This window comes from Bombina bombina, chromosome 2 (assembly GCF_027579735.1).
Source record: "Bombina bombina isolate aBomBom1 chromosome 2, aBomBom1.pri, whole genome shotgun sequence".
Taxonomy (NCBI): Eukaryota; Metazoa; Chordata; class Amphibia; order Anura; family Bombinatoridae; genus Bombina; species Bombina bombina.
Genome location: NC_069500.1, coordinates 649,963,281 through 649,987,739, shown reverse-complemented (window position 1 = coordinate 649,987,739; position 24,459 = coordinate 649,963,281).

Genomic DNA, 24,459 nt, shown 5'->3' with positions numbered 1-24,459 from the left:
CTCCCCTTGAATTTAGGAATTCACATAAGATCACAATCAATATGATTTTCACATTTTTATTCTACCCTAATACTTAGACAATCTATCACTTCACAAGAATTATGAAGTACAGAGATACAATATTTTGTTTATTTCAGTGCCACCATCCACTTAAAGAGAGATCACGACACAATCACATTTGAACACCAATAACTTAACATTAAAATATGCAGTACTCGTACTACTACTGGTTTTAGCGTTTTTTCTACTAGGTTCTATTATCACGTATATTTGTTGTGATAAATATTAGATATATATAATCGCAGACAACTTTTGAAGGCAGTAATGCAAGTATTAGCACTATAACTTTGAGTTGGATTGTATCCTGTCTTATATCACCGCTGCTTAATTTAGCGTTAGAGAGGGTACGCTCTTACATTGTAGCACAATATAGCTAATAGTGTCAAATTTCTTTGCTATATCATCTTTCACTCAGTTGTTCTAACTTAATATAGATGCGGCTTACAGCTTGGCATTTTTCGTATTTTTCAAAAGTTAAGTATTGGGGTATTATATTTCATTTCCCCCTTCCTCTTACTAGTATGCTTTTTACAACGCCTTACTTAAAATTGCCGGTTAAGAGTAGTGTCTGATATACGGTATTAAATATCCTATTTCTGGGATTGTTAGCTCAATTCTGAGGTACCACTACTTGTATTTTTAAATTATAGACCAAACATCCTGCTATTTAAAAAATGTTAGGACGCATTCATAGCAAACATTTCCCTAACATGTTTCGCCACTAACGTGGCTTTTTCAAAGGGTACGGCGCGGCCAAAATTGTGTCTTTTTATTGGCTCGCACTCCTTCTCCTATTGGTAGTTGTTTTGACGAATCCAGAGGTTCGTTACAGGGAGCAAATCACTCGCTGCTAGATGTTTTGTACTTATGTAAAGCGAAGTGTTATTGGGAAGGAATGTTTTCTCATTCTAGCCTTACGTATGCTTAGAGATTCTATGAATCAGAGTTAATATGCAGATTAAGAGTGCAAGTAAAACTGTTATTGTACTGTTGTGTTCTTTATTAAACGGTATGGCATATTCTTAAAATTTAAGCCCAGAGTTTGTCTTTTTATTATGGACTTTTTACGCTTCCCGTATGTTATTTTGGAAGCAGTACAATATTATTTGAATTTGGGAACAGAAGAGGATGAAAGTCACAATAATTTCGTGATGAAATTGCTTGAATTTGTACTCAAAAAGAACTATTTTGTTTTCAACAACCAATTCTATCTACAAACAAGGGGGACAGCGATGGGGACAGCTTGTGCACCCACCTACGCCAACCTATTCTTAGGTTGGTGGGAGCACAACACTGTCTTCATTCATGAAAATGATGAGTTCACTCAACACATCCCCCTCTGGCTAAGATACATAGATGACATCCTGTTAATCTGGGAAGGACCCAAACAAAAACTAGACATGTTCCTAAAGATTCTGAACCAAAACCCTCTGAACATCAAGTTAACATATGAATCCAGCCAAACGGAAATCTCATTTTTGGATTTGAGAATTTTCAAAAAAAGTAATGACATGCTGGGGACAGACTTGTACAGAAAGAAAACAGCTACCAATACCATCTTATTCAATACAAGTGCACACGCACCAAGCACGATTAAATCCCTCCCCACTGGAGAATTCCTAAGGGTGAAAAGAAACTGTTCAGAACCAGATCTATATGAAGTCAGAGCACAGGAAACAACAGATCGTCTTAGCCAGAGGGGGTACAGTAAATCCCTAATCAAAAAAGCAAAAAACAAGGCAAGAAAAACTAACCGAGAGAATTTATTGAAACCCAAGACTCGTACGAAAGATAACAAAACCAGATTAATATTAACTTACAATGCACAAAGCAAGGATGTAATCCAAATAATCAATAAACACTGGCATATCTTGCAATCTGACAATGTTTTGGGTCAGTTCATAGGACCCAAAGTAGATGTCAGTTATCGACGTACAAAGAATCTGAAGGACTTAGTAAGCCCTAGCCACTATACCAGTAAAAAGAAAAAGACCATTAACAGTATACAGGCTGGTTCCTACCCATGTGGGAACTGCATAAGCTGTCAATACTTGAAAAAAACAACAACAATTACAGACAGATTTGATAAAAAACATCCAATCAAATCCTTTATTAATTGCAACACTACCGGCGTAATTTATGTCCTACAATGTCAATGTTCGAAAATCTACGTAGGAATGACGACACGTAAATTACGCACGAGGCTACAGGAACATGTACGCAATATTAAAAATGCAGCTAAAGACTTAAAAAACAAGAAGACTATCTCATCAGTAGCCCATCACTTCTACAAATTTCATCAAGGCAAATCTGAAGGGTTAAAATGTTGTGGTATACAGAAAGTCAACTTCGGAATCAGAGGAGGAGATAAAGAAACAAGCTTACTTCAGCACGAAAGTAGATGGATTTATCTACTCAACTCCATACAACCCAATGGCTTAAATGAGCACAATAATTATTTCTCATATTTGTGAATATGAATAAGATGATAAAACCAAGGGACTAATAGAATAAGAATTAAAATAGAACTCTTTTGAGCATTTGAGGAATCGATAAACATTTTTTATCAACCATACCCATCACAATTGGCACAATTGCCACACATTCACTATTATTAAAAGACCAGATTAACTGTCACTCACCTTGCTATTACACATCATAATTTTAACCCAACACTCCCTCGCTTTAATTCAACACTCCCCTTGAATTTAGGAATTCACATAAGATCACAATCAATATGATTTTCACATTTTTATTCTACCCTAATACTTAGACAATCTATCACTTCACAAGAATTATGAAGTACAGAGATACAATATTTTGTTTATTTCAGTGCCACCATCCACTTAAAGAGAGATCACGACACAATCACATTTGAACACCAATAACTTAACATTTAAATATGCAGTACTCGTACTACTACTGGTTTTAGCGTTTTTTCTACTAGGTTCTATTATCACGTATATTTGTTGTGATAAATATTAGATATATATAATCGCAGACAACTTTTGAAGGCAGTAATGCAAGTATTAGCACTATAACTTTGAGTTGGATTGTATCCTGTCTTATATCACCGCTGCTTAATTTAGCGTTAGAGAGGGTACGCTCTTACATTGTAGCACAATATAGCTAATAGTGTCAAATTTCTTTGCTATATCATCTTTCACTCAGTTGTTCTAACTTAATATAGATGCGGCTTACAGCTTGGCATTTTTCGTATTTTTCAAAAGTTAAGTATTGGGGTATTATATTTCATTTCCCCCTTCCTCTTACTAGTATGCTTTTTACAACGCCTTACTTAAAATTGCCGGTTAAGAGTAGTGTCTGATATACGGTATTAAATATCCTATTTCTGGGATTGTTAGCTCAATTCTGAGGTACCACTACTTGTATTTTTAAATTATAGACCAAACATCCTGCTATTTAAAAAATGTTAGGACGCATTCATATCAAACATTTCCCTAACATGTTTCGCCACTAACGTGGCTTTTTCAAAGGGTACGGCGCGGCCAAAATTGTGTCTTTTTATTGGCTCGCACTCCTTCTCCTATTGGTAGTTGTTTTGACGAATCCAGAGGTTCGTTACAGGGAGCAAATCACTCGCTGCTAGATGTTTTGTACTTATGTAAAGCGAAGTGTTATTGGGAAGGAATGTTTTCTCATTCTAGCCTTACGTATGCTTAGAGATTCTATGAATCAGAGTTAATATGCAGATTAAGAGTGCAAGTAAAACTGTTATTGTACTGTTGTGTTCTTTATTAAACGGTATGGCATATTCTTAAAATTTAAGCCCAGAGTTTGTCTTTTTATTATGGACTTTTTACGCTTCCCGTATGTTATTTTGGAAGCAGTACAATATTATTTGAATTTGGGAACAGAAGAGGATGAAAGTCACAATAATTTCGTGATGAAATTGCTTGAATTTGTACTCAAAAAGAACTATTTTGTTTTCAACAACCAATTCTATCTACAAACAAGGGGGACAGCGATGGGGACAGCTTGTGCACCCACCTACGCCAACCTATTCTTAGGTTGGTGGGAGCACAACACTGTCTTCATTCATGAAAATGATGAGTTCACTCAACACATCCCCCTCTGGCTAAGATACATAGATGACATCCTGTTAATCTGGGAAGGACCCAAACAAAAACTAGACATGTTCCTAAAGATTCTGAACCAAAACCCTCTGAACATCAAGTTAACATATGAATCCAGCCAAACGGAAATCTCATTTTTGGATTTGAGAATTTTCAAAAAAAGTAATGACATGCTGGGGACAGACTTGTACAGAAAGAAAACAGCTACCAATACCATCTTATTCAATACAAGTGCACACGCACCAAGCACGATTAAATCCCTCCCCACTGGAGAATTCCTAAGGGTGAAAAGAAACTGTTCAGAACCAGATCTATATGAAGTCAGAGCACAGGAAACAACAGATCGTCTTAGCCAGAGGGGGTACAGTAAATCCCTAATCAAAAAAGCAAAAAACAAGGCAAGAAAAACTAACCGAGAGAATTTATTGAAACCCAAGACTCGTACGAAAGATAACAAAACCAGATTAATATTAACTTACAATGCACAAAGCAAGGATGTAATCCAAATAATCAATAAACACTGGCATATCTTGCAATCTGACAATGTTTTGGGTCAGTTCATAGGACCCAAAGTAGATGTCAGTTATCGACGTACAAAGAATCTGAAGGACTTAGTAAGCCCTAGCCACTATACCAGTAAAAAGAAAAAGACCATTAACAGTATACAGGCTGGTTCCTACCCATGTGGGAACTGCATAAGCTGTCAATACTTGAAAAAAACAACAACAATTACAGACAGATTTGATAAAAAACATCCAATCAAATCCTTTATTAATTGCAACACTACCGGCGTAATTTATGTCCTACAATGTCAATGTTCGAAAATCTACGTAGGAATGACGACACGTAAATTACGCACGAGGCTACAGGAACATGTACGCAATATTAAAAATGCAGCTAAAGACTTAAAAAACAAGAAGACTATCTCATCAGTAGCCCATCACTTCTACAAATTTCATCAAGGCAAATCTGAAGGGTTAAAATGTTGTGGTATACAGAAAGTCAACTTCGGAATCAGAGGAGGAGATAAAGAAACAAGCTTACTTCAGCACGAAAGTAGATGGATTTATCTACTCAACTCCATACAACCCAATGGCTTAAATGAGCACAATAATTATTTCTCATATTTGTGAATATGAATAAGATGATAAAACCAAGGGACTAATAGAATAAGAATTAAAATAGAACTCTTTTGAGCATTTGAGGAATCGATAAACATTTTTTATCAACCATACCCATCACAATTGGCACAATTGCCACACATTCACTATTATTAAAAGACCAGATTAACTGTCACTCACCTTGCTATTACACATCATAATTTTAACCCAACACTCCCTCGCTTTAATTCAACACTCCCCTTGAATTTAGGAATTCACATAAGATCACAATCAATATGATTTTCACATTTTTATTCTACCCTAATACTTAGACAATCTATCACTTCACAAGAATTATGAAGTACAGAGATACAATATTTTGTTTATTTCAGTGCCACCATCCACTTAAAGAGAGATCACGACACAATCACATTTGAACACCAATAACTTAACATTTAAATATGCAGTACTCGTATATCCATGTAATGTTCCTATACAACAAAAATAAGAGCCAATAATTTCTAACTTCAACAGACACGTACAGAAGACCATAGATCTAAACTATTATAATCATATAGCCAGGTATAAGCTGTAAGTCAGCAGGCTACCACATAATTAATCCTACAAGAATTCCCATGTATTATTATTTTTTACCATAGCGTTCATATAACATCATTATTATCATCTTAATTCTCACGTCACTTATTAACACTTTTCCAAACAAAAGCACTTAGTCACCGTCGAAGCACCTTTTTTCACCAACACTATCTCAAGAACAGGCACCTACTATCTATGCAATACATAAACCGTTAGGATCTATACAGTAATTTAGCCCTAGCATTTCCATGCTCCAAAATGTACTATATTTATAATTAATGGTGCAAAACCTCAAAAATGATCCAGGTTATGAACAAATGTTCAAAAGTTTTTGCAAAAGTACATTTTCTCCCCTATTGTCCCAACTCAGCACATCATCGTCTGAGAATTAATTATCCAAGATAACAATTAAAATTACTATAAATAAAGGTATCTACAAACATCAACATTTGGGAATTGGTTAGTGGGAAAAAGAGAAAAAAATATATGAAATATTCAAACTAAGAGGACAAGAATAAAGATGGCCCAATTGATCTTTATTAATATTTGTAATTTTAATGAAACATTTCATTCCCACCATCAGACAAATACTAACTATAAGTCAAAAATAATATTTACTATCATCCCAGCCCTTTAGAGAAAGGCTGTACAGTAACAGGACATTCAAAGTATATTGGAGAACTATTTGTTAGTACAAAATAACATACGGGAAGCGTAAAAAGTCCATAATAAAAAGACAAACTCTGGGCTTAAATTTTAAGAATATGCCATACCGTTTAATAAAGAACACAACAGTACAATAACAGTTTTACTTGCACTCTTAATCTGCATATTAACTCTGATTCATAGAATCTCTAAGCATACGTAAGGCTAGAATGAGAAAACAGTCCTTCCCAATAACACTTCGCTTTACATAAGTACAAAACATCTAGCAGCGAGTGATTTGCTCCCTGTAACGAACCTCTGGATTCGTCAAAACAACTACCAATAGGAGAAGGAGTGCGAGCCAATAAAAAGACACAATTTTGGCCGCGCCGTACCCTTTGAAAAAGCCACGTTAGTGGCGAAACATGTTAGGGAAATGTTTGCTATGAATGCGTCCTAACATTTTTTAAATAGCAGGATGTTTGGTCTATAATTTAAAAATACAAGTAGTGGTACCTCAGAATTGAGCTAACAATCCCAGAAATAGGATTTGATTTAATACCGTATATCAGACACTACTCTTAACCGGCAATTTTAAGTAAGGCGTTGTAAAAAGCATACTAGTAAGAGGAAGGGGGGAATGAAATATAATACCCCAATACTTAACTTTTGAAAAATACGAAAAACGCCAAGCTGTAAGCCGCATCTATATTAAGTTAGAACAACTGAGTGAAAGATGATATAGCAAAGAAATTTGACACTATTAGCTATATTGTGCTACAATGTAAGAGCGTACCCTCTCTAACGCTAAATTAAGCAGCGGTGATATAAGACAGGATACAATCCAACTCAAAGTTATAGTGCTAATACTTGCATTACTGCCTTCAAAAGTTGTCTGCGATTATATATATCTAATATTTATCACAACAAATATACGTGATAATAGAACCTAGTAGAAAAAACGCTAAAACCAGTAGTAATACCGGATCCATTTTGGATCATTTGATATTGAGAATATCCATTTTTAAGTAAATTCAATGTTGACCACAATATATTAGCAAAGGCAATCTATGTAGTTTGAATAATTAAAGTGATATTACTGGCACATTTATATAAGCAGCTTAACAATAGTTTGCCATATAACTGATGAACTAAATAACAAAAAGTTTGTCAAAGCACATTGCTACTGTGAACTAGCAAAATCATAAGAAAGATAAAAATAATTGATTTGATAGAAACAGTCAATTCTATCCAGCTAAGTCTCAGCAATCCACTCTAACTTCTCTATACACACTGTCAAACATTAAAGAACATTTTACTAAATATATGGTAAGAGACTTTAGATAAGCTCTAGATACTAAGCAAAACCAATAGCAAAGAGCTTAAGAAACCATATACATATATGCTTTTCAAAGCGTTTGAGAACGTAGTATGACAATCCAATAATATGCTGAGTAACTGGGACTAGCATACTTAGATAGCAGCTACCACAGTTCAATCTAACAGCCAGAGAATATATCAGGCATAACTTATATTATATCAAGATAGTAGCTGTTAGCAAAAGAATCAGCTGACTACTGTAAGCAAAGCTTTAAATACAGAACATCACCCATTTCATATTTGAAAAATCATTCTGGTAACAACAGTGATATCTAATGTGCAAAGTCCAAAACATCAATATTTATAATAAGACAAATTAGACTCCGCCGCATATCACGTTTAAACTAGTCTCTATAAAATTGTACTACTTTATGTATGTTCAACAAAGAACTTAGGAAGACAAGACCGACTATAACTTAAGATCAATATACCAGGAACAATAGAGTCCTCAATACAGTGATATAGGGTCATATAATACCACACATAACCACGTATTACCACGCAAGACAATACTGACTGTAACTTAAGCACAATAGACAAGAAATAACAGAATCATCGGTACAGTGGTATAAGGTGTATAAATACCACGCATTACATACGCTATATCAGACCTATACTAACTTTAAATGAAAAACTGACTCTGAAATAATCATTTCAAAACCTAAGATATCACTACTTTATCTAAAATAGAATACATTGGATTAAGATAAATCCGACCAAACCCTGTATTTTTTAACATTGTATATATCTAGATGTATGTGTGTGTATTTTTGGTTTTTTATTTTAAATTTTCAAATAAAAGTTATATTTTAATACTTTTCAGCACTCCCACTCTATAGTTACTCAGCCTTTGTCCAAATCTTGCCGCTCCAGATTGGGGTAAGAGTGCTATTCAGGTGCACAATTTTTTCAATCCAAGGATTGATCTAGAGTGTCTCAGTATACAAGTGCACAGCACCTCAGCCATTCGGTAATTAAACTAGATTTACAGATACAAATGTACATAGAATCTATCTCTAATTCTAGAGATTTATAGGCTACCCCAACCTTTTACCCTCAGCAGTGCCATTAGTACTTTTTTCTATCTAACGACAAAACTCCAGCCGCAGGAAAAAAGTCAGTAGTTAAGAGCTTTCTGGGCTAACGCCGGTTTATAAAGCTCTTAACTACTGTACTCTAAAGTACACTAACACCCATAAACTACCTATGTACCCCTAAACTGAGGTCCCCCCACATCGCCGACACTCGAATAATTTTTTTAACCCCTAATCTGCCTACCGCCACCTACGTTATCCTTATGTACCCCTAATCTGCTGCCCCTAACACCTCCGACCCCTGTATTATATTTATTAACCCCTAACCTGCCCCCCACAACGTCGCCTCCACCTACCTACACTTATTAACCCCTAATCTGCCGACCGCAAAGCGCCGCCACCTACGTTATCCTTATGTACCCCTAATCTGCTGCCCCTAACACCGCCGACCCCTATATTATATTTATTAACCCCTAATCTGCCCCCCTCAACGTCGCCTCCACCTGCCTACACTTATTAACCCCTAATCTGCCGACCGGACCTAAGCGCTACTATAATAAAGTTATTAACCCCTAATCCGCCTCACTAACCCTATAATAAATAGTATTAACCCCTAATCTGCCCTCCCTAACATCGCCGACACCTAACTTCAATTATTAACCCCTAATCTGCCGACCGGACCTCACCGCTATTCTAATAAATGTATTAACCCCTAAAGCTAAGTCTAACCCTAACACTAACACCCCCCTAAATTAAATATAATTTAAATCTAACGAAATTAATTAACTCTTATTAAATAAATTATTCCTATTTAAAGCTAAATACTTACCTGTAAACTAAATCCTAATATAGCTACAATATAAATTATAATTATATTATAGCTATTTTAGGATTTATATTTATTTTACAGGTAACTTTGTATTTATTTTAACCAGGTACAATAGCTATTAAATAGTTAAGAACTATTTAATAGCTAAAATAGTTAAAATAATTACAAATTTACCTGTAAAAGAAATCCTAACCTAAGTTACAATTAAACTTAACACTAGACTATCAATACATTAATTAAATAAACTACCTACAATTACCTACAATTAACCTAACACTACACTATCAATAAATTAATTAAATACAATTGCTACAAATAAATACAATTAAATAAACTAGCTAAAGTACAAAAAATAAAAAAGAACTAAGTTACAAAAAATAAAAAAATATTTACAAACATAAGAAAAATATTACAACAATTTTAAACTAATTACACCTACTCTAAGCCCCCTAATAAAATAACAAAGCCCCCCAAAATAAAAAAAATGCCCTACCCTATTCTAAATTACTAAAGTTCAAAGCTCTTTTACCTTACCAGCCCTGAACAGGGCCCTTTGCGGGGCATGCCCCAAGAAATACAGCTCTTTTGCCTGTAAAAAAAAACATACAATACCCAAGCCCCCCAACATTACAACCCACCACCCACATACCCCTAATCTAACCCAAACCCCCCTTAAATAAACCTAACACTAAGCCCCTGAAGATCATCCTACCTTGTCTTCACCTCACCGGGTATCACACTGATCCGTCCAGAAGAGCTCCTCCGATGTCCTGATCCAAGCCCAAGCGGGGGGCTGAAGAGGTCCATGATCCGGCTGAAGTCTTCATCCAAGCGGGGCAGAAGAGGTCTTCCATCCGATTGAAGTCTTCATCCAAGCGGCATCCATCCGGAGTGAAGCGGCAGCATCCTGAAGACCTCCACCGCGGAACATCCATCCTGGCCGACGACTGAACGACGAATGACGGTTCCTTTAAATGATGTCATCCAAGATGGCGTCCCTCGAATTCCGATTGGCTGATAGGATTCTATCAGCCAATTGGAATTAAGGTAGGAATATTCTGATTGGCTGATGGAATCAGCCAATCAGAATCAAGTTCAATCCGATTGGCTGATCCGATCAGCCAATCAGATTGAGCTCGCATTCTATTGGCTGTTCCGATCAGCCAATAGAATATAAGCTCAATCTGATTGGCTGATTTGATCAGCCAATCGGATTGAACTTGATTCTGATTGGCTGATTCCATCAGCCAATCAGAATATTCCTACCTTAATTCCGATTGGCTGATAGAATCCTATCAGCCAATCGGAATTCGAGGGACGCCATCTTGGATGACGTCATTTAAAGGAACCATCATTCGTCGTTCAGTCGTCGGCCAGGATGGATGTTCCGCGGTGGAGGTCTTCAGGATGCTGCCGCTTCGCTCCGGATGGATGCCGCTTGGATGAAGACTTCAATCGGATGGAAGACCTCTTCTGCCCCGCTTGGATGAAGACTTCAGCCGGATCATGGACCTCTTCAGCCCCCCGCTTGGGCTTGGATCAGGACATCGGAGGAGCTCTTCTGGACGGATCAGTGTGATACCCGGTGAGGTGAAGACAAGGTAGGATGATCTTCAGGGGCTTAGTGTTAGGTTTATTTAAGGGGGGTTTGGGTTAGATTAGGGGTATGTGGGTGGTGGGTTGTAATGTTGGGGGGCTTGGGTATTGTATGTTTTTTTTTGCAAGCAAAAGAGCTGTATTTCTTGGGGCATGCCCCGCAAAGGGCCCTGTTCAGGGCTGGTAAGGTAAAAGAGCTTTGAACTTTAGTAATTTAGAATAGGGTAGGGCATTTTTTTATTTTGGGGGGCTTTGTTATTTTATTAGGGGGCTTAGAGTAGGTGTAATTAGTTTAAAATTGTTGTAATATTTTTCTTATGTTTGTAAATATTTTTTTATTTTGTAACTTAGTTCTTTTTTATTTTTTGTACTTTAGCTAGTTTATTTAATTGTATTTATTTGTAGCAATTGTATTTAATTAATTTATTGATAGTGTAGTGTTAGGTTAATTGTAGGTAATTGTAGGTAGTTTATTTAATTAATTTATTGATAGTCTAGTGTTAGGTTTAATTGTAACTTAGGTTAGGATTTCTTTTACAGGTAAATTTTTAATTATTTTAACTATTTTAGCTATTAAATAGTTCTTAACTATTTAATAGCTATTGTACCTGGTTAAAATAAATACAAAGTTACCTGTAAAATAAATATAAATCCTAAAATAGCTATAATATAATTATAATTTATATTGTAGCTATATTAGGATTTATTTTACAGGTAAGTATTTAGCTTTAAATAGGAATAATTTATTTAATAAGAGTTAATTAATTTCGTTAGATTTAAATTATATTTAACTTAGGGGGGTGTTAGTGTTAGGGTTAGACTTAGCTTTAGGGGTTAATACATTTATTAGAATAGCGGTGAGCTCCAGTCGGCAGATTAGGGGTTAATGTTTGAAGTTAGGTGTCGGCGATGTTAGGGAGGGCAGATTAGGGGTTAATACTATTTATGATAGGGTTAGTGAGGCGGATTAGGGGTTAATAACTTTATTATAGTAGCGCTCAGGTCCGGTCGGCAGATTAGGGGTTAATAAGTGTAGGCAGGTGGAGGCGACTTTGTGGGGGGCAGATTAGGGGTTAATAAATATAATATAGGGGTCGGCGATGTTAGGGCAGCAGATTAGGGGTACATAAGGATAATGTAAGTAGCGGCGGTTTACGGAGTGGCAGATTAGGGGTTAATAATAATATGCAGGGGTCAGTGATAGCGGGGGCGGCAGATTAGGGGTTAATAAGTGTAAGGTTAGGGGTGTTTAGACTCGGGGTACATGTTAGAGTGTTAAGTGCAGACGTAGTAAGGGTTACCGCATAGCAAACAATGGGGCTGCGTTAGGAGCTGAATGCGGCTTTTTTGCAGGTGTTTGGTTTTTTTTCAGCTCAAACAGGCCCATTGTTTTCTATGGGGGAATCGTGCACGAGCACGTTTTTGAGGCTGGCCGCGTCCGTAAGCAACTCTGGTATCGAGAGTTGAAGCTGCGTTAAAAATGCTCTACGCTCCTTTTTTGGAGCCTAACGCAGCCTTTATGTGGACTCTCAATACCAGAGTTATTTTTATGGTGCGGCCAGAAAAAAGCCGGCGTTAGTTTTTCGGGTCGTTACCGACAAAACTCCAAATCTAGCCGTAAGTTAAATATGGTGTTGACTATACCTTATACCGTATACTAGTTATATTTTATCTTGTATTTTCAGAATAACATTTTTTCAAATAATTATAATCTAATATAATTTTTCCTTTTATTTCTGCAGATGAGCTTTTGGTACCAATGTTTAATTAGTGATAAAATTGTCAATAAACAAATATATAATTTAAATAGTTATACAACATCATTTTATAGATTTTAAAAGTCTATAACAGTTACTTTGGCTACTGGTAAGTTAAATTTATTTAATAATTTATTTATAACATTTTAAATGAATAGAAAATGTTATTTCGATTTATATATATATATATATATATATATACTAATAACATTTTCTTATATTTGACTTTATAAAGTATTATGTCAAGTCAAGATTTTAATACACAACGTATGTTTTATGATTTAGATATACAAGAAATAGAAAGAATATAACAGATAAATCATATATAAATGTATAATTGTCAACACTAGACTTTGTAAATAATTTCAATTCAAATGGACTTAGGTCATTGTTTTTGAAATATCAAATATGTATAGTTTTCATATTTTTTCAGAAATTAATAATTATAGTTTGTAGACTAGTTGGAATATGGAACAAAAAAATGAATACACCTAATCAATGTATTTTGTTACGCGCAAACATGTCTACATATAAAAAATTACAAAAATTAATATTGAAGTATAAGATAATCAATACAGTTACTATATTGATTATATTTCAATATTATTTTTTTAATATTATTTATTATTTTTTTGTTTGTTTTTAATTTACCTAATAATTAAAAGTATTTTAAAATAATTAATTACATTTATTTAGAGAGAAGAAATTAATGAAAGGAGACGTAACAGGCACGCAAGTTTGATTGGAGAAATTTCACATTCTTGGGATCCAAGACGGGACAGTACACAGGATACCAATTCAATAGAAAGTGAAGAATCAGTTTCTGAGGCTAACAATGAAAATCAAAGATCGGGCAACACTTAATGCTGCACTTGTGGAGATTGCAGAAGCATGCCAACCAATCTTGAAAGTATTTGTTGCCATGAAGTTCCACAAGTTATAGATCAATTAACAGACTCTTCACTTTGCATAGCAGATGAAAACTACGTTTCTGTTGAATTAGCCAATCGAGCCATACTTGAGGAAATCTATGCATTTGGTATACGTTTTTATTCTAATACATGAAGCAGACAAGGACAGATGAGAGAGAGGTTTTTTTTTTTATTTTTTATTAAAAGGCTTATAATGTACATTTACCAGTATAAAGGTGTATACTAGGACTGCAACAACTAATCAGTAAGGTTGATCATAAAAATATTTGTCAAAGAATGTCATTTATGTGTTCAGCGATTAGTTGGTTAATTGCACAGCACCACATGCTTAAATCCGATGAACTCTTGCATATGGTATTGTGAAAAAAAAATCTATTTATTAATTTATTTTCTATCCAATTAATCTGTTGATTATTGTCTGATTAATTGGATAGAAAATATATTAAAAAATCTATTTTTCCCCCACAATCTTAGTTGCAGTTGTTCATCATATTAAAGCAGATGGTGATGGGCAATTGATCAACTAATCACAGACCACCAAATTGATAATGAGATTTGTTGACAACTATTTTTATAATCAAACTTACTGATTAGTTGTTGCAGACCTAGTGTATACTGTCCTTTTTATATTATGTGTCAATATCTTACTATGTGTAATTATTTTTAATGTCTCATAAAAAAATTGAAATTTATTTAACTAGGTTTTTATATTTTTATTTTAGTGATTACAGAAAAGTGGCTTATCGTCGTTTTGTCAACAAAATTCATGGGACCTAGAGTAAGAATACCAATACCTTTGCGTGTGGTAACTAAAATTAGAGAATATTACCCAGCTCCAGACCATCTTTATTGTGGTTTCCAATACGCATATGATGAAGGGCCTGCCTCAGAATTAATATGAGACTAAATTATCGTCCACAAAAATTAAGATTATAGTGTAGGTTTAAACACTATAATTATATGTTATCCTAATGTTTTTTTTTTTCATTTAAAAAATATTGGTTGTTTGGATGTTCAAGTCATTTTTAATGTTAATAATTTGTGTACAATTCTCGGTTAAAAATCTGAATATCTTCTCACAATTGAATATGGAATGTTGAAACAAATTATCAAAAATCTTATTCTAAGAGTATTAAAATAGGGAAACATAAGTTTAAAAATGTTTAAAAAAAATATTGTTGGGTTTACATTGGTCAACGCTTGTCAAAAGTAGTTTATTTAATAAAAATAGGAAATCTCTGTATATAGATTGGTCATGTTAAACTTTTATTTTCAACAAACATTCAACTATTGTTCAGATCATGATTTTTAGCTTTAAAAAGAAACATACTATAAAATTAGCAATTTCTGTAAATATGATTACAAATTAATCACTATAAATTTTATGACATACATATATGAAATATAATATAATTATATAAAGCATTACAAATTAGAATCAAAATAGAACAAGCCATTGATTTTTCAGAAATAGCTATTTCAACAAAAAATTAGACTTTTTTCTCTGCAAAAGTATTTATTTTGATGGACGTGGAATCTTTGCTATATAATCTGGTAGCGAATCATTCTTTGATTCCCAAGAGTGTTCTAAAAGTCCAGAATAAATTCGAAGTACATCACCTAACATAGGATAAATGTGATCGATGTTCATGGATTCATATATTGGCCTCAATTGCCATTCCATTCCTGTTTGCTTTTCGGATACACTGCCTTAAATTTAAGTTTTCCAAAAAAAACACTTTTTATAGTTTGTCTTTGAATAGTTTCCTGGATCCTATCAGTGTTATTATTATGAGCTAAGACAGCAAGTGTGGTCCGTGCATCCATTGCGTCCATCTGAAAATGTATGCGTTTCGGGCGATATTTTAATACTAGACTGTGAAATACTTCTATTGCGCCAGTATGGCAAAACTGGGAAAGGCATTAAAAGTCTTTATCCATCCTAGAATCACAAACTATATAATGTAAAGCCAGAAACGCTGCACTTTTTTTTTATCTATCCACGGTCTTTGACGTTCTTCATCTTGATCGATTTCTTCATGTCCACACTCTTTAATCAATGTCCCATCTGTCCCTGAGTGTATGTTGCATATGTGGTACATTAAAGATTGCCAGATCTCTTTCATCAAGACAGCATTGCCATTAGACTTTAAGCTAGCAGTCCATAGATGATTTATTATAGCTTGAATCCAGGGAGAGATTATGCGTCAATTTGTTTTGCGACTCATGGAGAGCAGCTTTTTACTAATATTTTTCCGTAGTGCCGAATGTCGAACTGATGATTGATCAATGGATATTCCTCTCTGATGATTTTTCTTATACTGATATGACGATAAGTTGCGACTTGCAATACATAAAGTGAATCACTTAAAAGCTTGTTCATCGTTCTCCTAAAGCCCTTAGACTCCATAGCTACAGATGATGTAGCCTCTGTCACCTGAACAACATTAAATTCAATTATCTTATTTGACTCATCTTCGATCAGTGTATGTGCAATACTTTGCACTGTATCCAGGGCTATCACATTGCCCATCTCCGCACAATGTGAAAGCCCTATATTTGAACACATTTACATTCCTCTCTCTATCTTCAATCCAGGGTCTATGTATAGTGGGGAAAATATATATTTTTTGTATTTTGTAGAATGTTTGTTTACAGAATGTTTGTAGTCACATAAATTGACACATTTCGCTGATTTTGTCATAATGGTTACCACTGAACAGTATTGATGCACAATACAGGAGATTACCAATAGGCATTTGTCCAATTGTAGGTTGACTACACCATAGTATATTTTCGTGTCCTGCCAAACATTCCCCAGAAATTGAAAGGATAGTTCCAAGTACAGGTAGCCCTCAGTTTACGCCGGGGTTAGGTTCCAGAAGGAATGGTTGTAAATTGAAACCGTTGTAAATTGAAACTCAGTTTATAATGCAAGTCAATGGGAAGTGAGGAAGTTAGGTTCCAGGCCCCTCTCAAAATTGTCATAAGTAACACCTAATACATTATTTTTAAAACTTTGAAATGAAGACTTTAAATGCTAAACAGCATTATAAACCTAATAAAATAATCACACAACACAGAATATATAATTAAACTAAGTTAAATGAACAAAAACATTTGCTAAACAGCATTATAAGCCTAATAAAATAATCACACAACACAGACTTCACTTGCATTTTTCTGCAAACAGTTCTTTCTATGCATTCCAATCTGGACTGATTTATAGACAGGAAGATCTTGTTCCTTTGAAATCTGCTTGATAGCTCAGGTCTGGTTAAACAGATTAATTTCAGCTTGCTTGTCTTTGCTGCAACACAAGCGGACAGCTACACCTACTGGCTATTTTAATAAATGCACTGCTTCTCAATGCTTTTCAATAGCAGTCACATGACTGGAAAAAAAGGTTGTTATTCTGAAACGGTGTAAATTGAACCGTTGTAAAACGAGGGCCATCTGTATTTGTTTATTTATATTTATTATTGGTGAAGTACATCCAATATAACTGCATGGCAAGAATTCCAATAGATGATCTAGGCAACTTTCAAAGACAATATATTTTTTTTCTTTCACATAATCATCAAAAGAAGGATCAGGTATAATAGTGGTATCGTTCATTGTTTGTCCTTTTCTTCACTTAACTCAATGTTTACATGATCAGATTCATAGTGTACAGAAGCAGCATAAATTGGAGAAATATTTAAAAACATTGTTTCATTATTGTTAGCAAACAACTGAGAATCAATAATGCCATCATCAATTGTACTAGTTGCAACTGAATTAGTTTGAATGTTTAGTTCCACATTGCCCATGGTCCAAGTATAAGCCTCTTTCGTAGTGGTTAATCCAACTGTAGATGTATAAGTATTCTTCACTGTCTTGGTTAGGCAAAACTATAGAATGGGTAATAAAGGGATTATCTATCTTTTAAAAAAATAAAAGTTCTGGTATAGACTTTGGGGGGTAGTTATCAAGCCGTCAACCTCAAATACGCTGGAATTCCGCAGCGTATTTGTGGTGAGGCTGATTCGCCTTAGTTATCAAGCCCTACATACCGGCAAAAGTAGAATTTAGTGACGTAAGCTTCGATCCGCCGGACTCAGTCCGATACAGATTGATTCTTACGTCACTCCAGATGTTCCGAACACAAGTTCGGCACAATCTGACTACTTTTGCTAGTTATCGAAAAACTAGCAGGTACGCTCTGCACTTTTCCGGCCCAGCGTACCTGGTTTTCAAACCGCCGTCCTGGAGGCGGCGGATCCCATAGGAATCAATGGGAGTCTGACCATAGCAAAAGTTCATGTTCGCTGCTGCCCGACATCCCATTGATTCTAATGGGAGCTGTCTACACCTAACACTCTAACATGTACCCTGAGTCTAAACACCCCTAATCTGTCCCCCCTACACCGCCGCAACTAAATAAATGTATTACCCCCTAAACCGCCGCTCCCGGACCCCGCCGCAACTATAATAAACTGATTAACCCCTAAACCGCCGCTCCCAGAGCCCACCACAAGCTATAATAAATATGTTAACCCCTAAACCGCCGCTCCAGGTCCCCGCCGCAACTATAATATATGTATTAACCTCTAAACCGCCGCTCCCAGACCCCGCCGCCACCTACATGATACCTATTAACCCCTATCCTGCCCCCCCATACCATCGCCCTCTATAATAAAGTTATTAACCCCTATCCTGCCGATCCCGGACCTCGCCGCAACTAAATAAATAGTTTAACCCCTAAACCGCCGCTCCTGGACCCCGCTGCAACCTATATTAAACTTATTAACCCCTAATCTGCCCCCCCTACACCGCCACCACTGTAATAAAATTATTAACCCCTAAACCTAAGTCTAACCCTAACCCTAACACCCCGTAACTTAAATATTAATTAAATAAATCTAAATAATATTTCTCTTATTAAATAAATTAATCCTATTTAAAACTAAATACTTACCTTTAATATAAACCCTAATATAGCTACAATATAAATAATAATTATATTGTAGCTATCTTAGGATTTATTTTTATTTTACAGGCAAATTTCAATTTATTTTAACTAGGTACAATAGCTATTAAATAAATTATTCCTATTTAAAACTAAATACTTACCTGTAAAATAAACCCTAAGATAGCTACAATGTAATTAATAATTACATTGTAGCTATTTTAGGATTTATATTTATTTTACAGGTAACTTGGTATTTATTTTAGCTAGTTAGAATAGTTATTAAATAGTTATTAACTATTTAATAACTACCTAGCTAAAAGAAATACAAAATTACCTGTAAAATAAATCCTAACCTAAGTTACAATTAAACCTAACACTACACTATCATTACATTAATTAAATAAATTAGCTACAAATAACTACAATTAAATTAAATTAAATAAACTAAAGTACAAAAAATAAAAAAAGCTAAATTACAAAAAATAAAAAAAATAAGTTACAAACATTTAAAACATATTACAACAATTTTAAGCTACTTACACCTAATCTAAGCCCCCTATTGGCTGATCGGAACAGCCAATAGAATGCAAGCTCAATCTGATTGGATGATTGGATCAGCCAATCGAATTAAACTTCAATCTGATTGGCTTATTGTTGGCTGCAAATATATAGAGATTGTGATTGGCTCACCCATGTATTTATTTAGAAAACATTAGTGCATTGCTGCTCCTTCAATAAATGATACCAAGAGAATGTAAAAAATTAGATAAAGTTGTTTAAATTTGTATTCTCTATCTGATTCAAGAAATAAAAAATGGGTTTCCTGTACCTATAATGAGCATAGTATAAGTACAGTATACTCACACCTCAAATACACACCTCAAATCTTATACACCTATGATGATCTTTAGAGAGCCATCAGATTGTGACTGACTACATAATCAATGCTGCATACTCACAGCTGCAATACAGCACTTACAGGCATGATAGATTTTGTAAGCCTAACTATCAGCTTGGTAAAGCACATATAATCTATACTGTATAATGACACACATAAATAAAGCACTTAGTCATTTTATATGATCTCTATAGTAAGATTACAACTTGTTAAAAACCATATACTCACTGTTCTATATTAAAACATCTAATAAAAAATAGAGATTTTATAATATATCTATCTATCTACAGTATATATATAAAAGTATGTCTATTTGCAGATGATACAAAAATTTGCAACAGAGTGGATGTTCCAGGGGGGGTAGACAAAATGAGAAGTGATATACAACAATTGGAGGATTGGACAAACGACTGGGATCTAAAGTTTAACACAGCAAAGTGTAAAATAATGCATTTAGGGAAGAAAAATCCAAATGTTAATTACAGACTCAATGACACTTTACTGACTGTTACAGACGAGGAAGAGGACTTGGGAATTATTATTTCAGATGATTTAAAACTTAGTAAACAATGTAGTAAGGCAGCGAGTAAGGCTAGCAGAATGCTTGGATGTATTGGTAGAGGTATTTGCAGCAGAAATAGTAAGGTTCTTATGCCACTTTATAGATCATTAGTTAGGCCTCATCTTGAGTATTGTGTGCAGTTCTGGAGGCCATATCTTCAGAAGGATATTAACAAACTTGAATCTGTGCAAAGGAGGGCTACCAAAATGGTACATGGTCTAAAAAATAAAACTTACCAGGATAGGCTCAATGACCTAAATATGTATAGCTTAGAGGAGAGAAGGGAAAGAGGTGATATGATAGCAACTTTCAAGTACATTAAAGGGTTTAGTAAAACTGAGGCTGTGGGTATTTTACATAAAATGGAAAATTCAAGAACAAGGGGTCATGAGCTCAAGCTAAAGGGTAGTAGATTCAGGAGTAATTTGAGGAAGCACTTCTTTACAGAAAGAGTGATTGATTTATGGAATAAACTTCCTCAAGAGGTAGTAGCAACAAACTATGATTAAGTGCTGCATAGCACGAAACATGTAAGGATTTGCTCCCCCCCCTCCACCTGTATAGCTTGCATTTGTATTGTGCTGTGCTTGTCCACTTTTCTACGTGTTTTAACATTTTTTGAAATAAACCTTTTGGATTTTAAGGACCATGGAGTAAGAGTGCTGCTTCCCTCTACCTTCTACTATTTGGATTGGGCTTGATCCGCTTTTCTAGCTGGCACCACGCCAACAGTGCTTCTCTTTTCTTTTGCCGATTTCTTGGGGCTGCAATTGGATAGCAGCGCACACACCCCCACCAGGCTGTAGCGACGTCACTCTCCTACCCACAGTAGCAACAAACACTGTGGGGGACTTTAAAAATGCATGGGACAAGCATAGGGCTATCCTACGAACTAGATAAGTTTATACTGTTAGGTAAGGTGGGGCAGACTTGCTGGGCCTATGGCTCTTATCTGCCGTCAATATCTATGTTTCTATGTTTCTATGTTTCTATATATATATATATATATATATATATATATATAGATATCCAAAATTCCAGATCTTACCTACAAGTGGAAAACTGCCTGGGTGCAACTTTAAACAACAAATAGTAGCCAAAATGAAGTGCACTCTCAGGTCTTTCACAGCAAAAGTTACTTTATTGATGTAACATTTTCGGAGGACTTGCCTCCTTCATCAGCATAGTGAATTAAACACAAAACACAAAATAAATAGTGTCATACTTACAATTAACATTCAAAACCATTCCCCTTTCCCTTGGCGCCAAACTGCCGATATTGGAACGCATACTGCGTTCCACCGGCGATAAGAACCGGAAGTGGTGTGCAACATCACTTCCGGAAGACAAAAATTGTTAATAATATTGACGATATTAATACAATGAATTGTGTAAAGTGAAACAAAAATTTCAAAGCGTGTCCACAGGGTGTTACCTAATAACAACATGTGTGAGTGCAGATACTACTAATCTGAAAAATCAGTGCCTGTGCCGCAAATAAGTGTTATTCCACAACTGGTTGCGCATTGCCATGGCAACCTATATACACAAATCGTGCCCCCCTCGCAGACTGAAAAGACTTATTCAAAAGCTGTTTGTCATAAATTCGTGTAGTAACCTATGAACTTTGAACAGTGCAATATTTAATCATACACATATGTGTTTAAGAAAATCAAAAAAATAATAAAATACATTGCTTACTTTAGTAGCGTGTAGTTTTAAATTTAAGCTGAAAATTTAAAGTTATACACTGCTGCATTAAAATGTCATCCCTACTTCTTTTGGGTGAGGAATACCTTTAAAGATTGCTAGATTACACCTACATAATGCGGACATATTCCTCAGGATTGCAATGTATACCCACTTTCCAGGGTGATAATGTATATTGGGTATATTGAGGGTAGGAGATCCCTAATCACATAATTATAAATGATATGTAAGAACCCTAAGCTTTGTAAACTCCTAGTTATATCAATAGGCCTGGAAAGTGGGTATACATGGCAACGCACAACCAGTTGTGGAATAACACTTATTTGCAGCACAGGCTCTGATTTTTCAGATTAGTAGTATCTGCACTCACACATGTTGTTATTAGGTAACACCCTGTGGACACGCTTTGAAATTTTTGTTTCACTTTACACAATTCATTGTATTAATATCGTCAATATTATTAACAATTTTTGTCTTCCGGAAGTGATGTTGCACACCACTTCCGGTTCTTATCGCCGGTGGAACGCAGTATGCGTTCCAATATCGGCAGTTTGGCGCCAAGGGAAAGGGGAATGGTTTTGAATGTTAATTGTAAGTATGACACTATTTATTTTGTGTTTTGTGTTTAATTCACTATGCTGATGAAGGAGGCAAGTCCTCTGAAAACGTTACATCAATAAAGTAACTTTTGCTGTGAAAGACCTGAGAGTGCACTTCATTTTGGCTACTATATATATATATATATATATATATATATATATATATCAATCAATGCTTGAAAATACACATATACTCACTAATGTATAATCTAAATTCATAAAGATTGATTTAATATGTAAACATTTTTGTATGTAATTATCATAGCTTGATCACAAGCATATAGGCCTAGATTTGGAGTTTGGCGGTAGCCGTGAAAACCAACGTTAGAGGCTCCTAACGCTGGTTTTAGGCTACCTCCGGTATTTGGAGTCAGTCAAAAAAGGGTCTAACGCTCACTTTTCAGCCGCGACTTTTCCATACCGCAGATCCCCTTACGTCAATTGCGTATCCTATCTTTTCAATGGGATTTTTCTAACTCCGGTATTTAGAGTCGTGTCTGAAGTGAGCGTTAGAATTCTAACGACAAAACTCCAGCCGCAGCAAAAAGCCAGGAGTTAAGAGCTTTCTGGGCTAACGCCGGTTCATAAAGCTCTTAACTACTGTACTCTAAAGTACACTAACACCCATAAACTACCTATGTACCCCTAAACCGAGGTCCCCCCACATCGCCGCCACTCGATTAAATTTTTTTAACCCCTAATCTGCCGACCGCCACTAACGTTATACTTATGTACCCCTAATCTGCTGCCCCTAACACCGCCGACCCCTGTATTATATTTATTAACCCCTAACCTGCCCCCCACAATGTCGCAGCCAGCTACCTACAATAATTAACCCCTAATCTGCCGACCGCAAAGAGCCGCCACCTACACTATAGCTATGTACCCCTAATCTGCTGCCCCTAACACCGCCGACCCCTTTATTATATTTATTAACCCCTAATCTGCCCCCCTCAACGTTGCCTCCACCTGCCTACACTTATTAACCCCTAATCTGTGGAGCGGACCTGAGCGCTACTATAATAAAGTTATTAACCCCTAATCCACCTCACTAACCCTATAATAAATAGTATTAACCCCTAATCTGCCCTCCCTAACATCGCCGACACCTAACTTCAATTATTAACCCCTAATCTGCCGACTGGAGCTCACCGCTATAATAATAAATGTATTAACCCCTAAAGCTAAGTCTAACCCTAACACTAACACCCCCCTAAATTAAATATAATTTTAATCTAACGAAATTAATTAACTCTTATTAAATAAATTAATCCTATTTAAAGATAAATACTTACCTGTAAAATAAACCCTAATATAGCTACAATATAAATTATAATTATATTATAGCTATTTTAGGATTAATATTTATTTTACAGGTAACTTTGTAATTATTTTAACCAGGTACAATAGCTATTAAATAGTTAAGAACTATTTAATAGCTAAAATAGTTAAAATAATTACAAATATACCTGTAAAATAAATCCTAACCTAAGTTACAATTAAACCTAACACTACACTATCAATAAATTAATTAAATAAAATACCTATAATTATCTACAATTAAACCTAACACTACACTATCAATAAATAAATTAAATACAATACCTACAAATAAATACAATGAAATAAACTAACTAAAGTACAAAAAATAAAAAAGAACTAAGTTACAAAAAAATAAAAAAATATTTACAAACATTAGAAATATATTA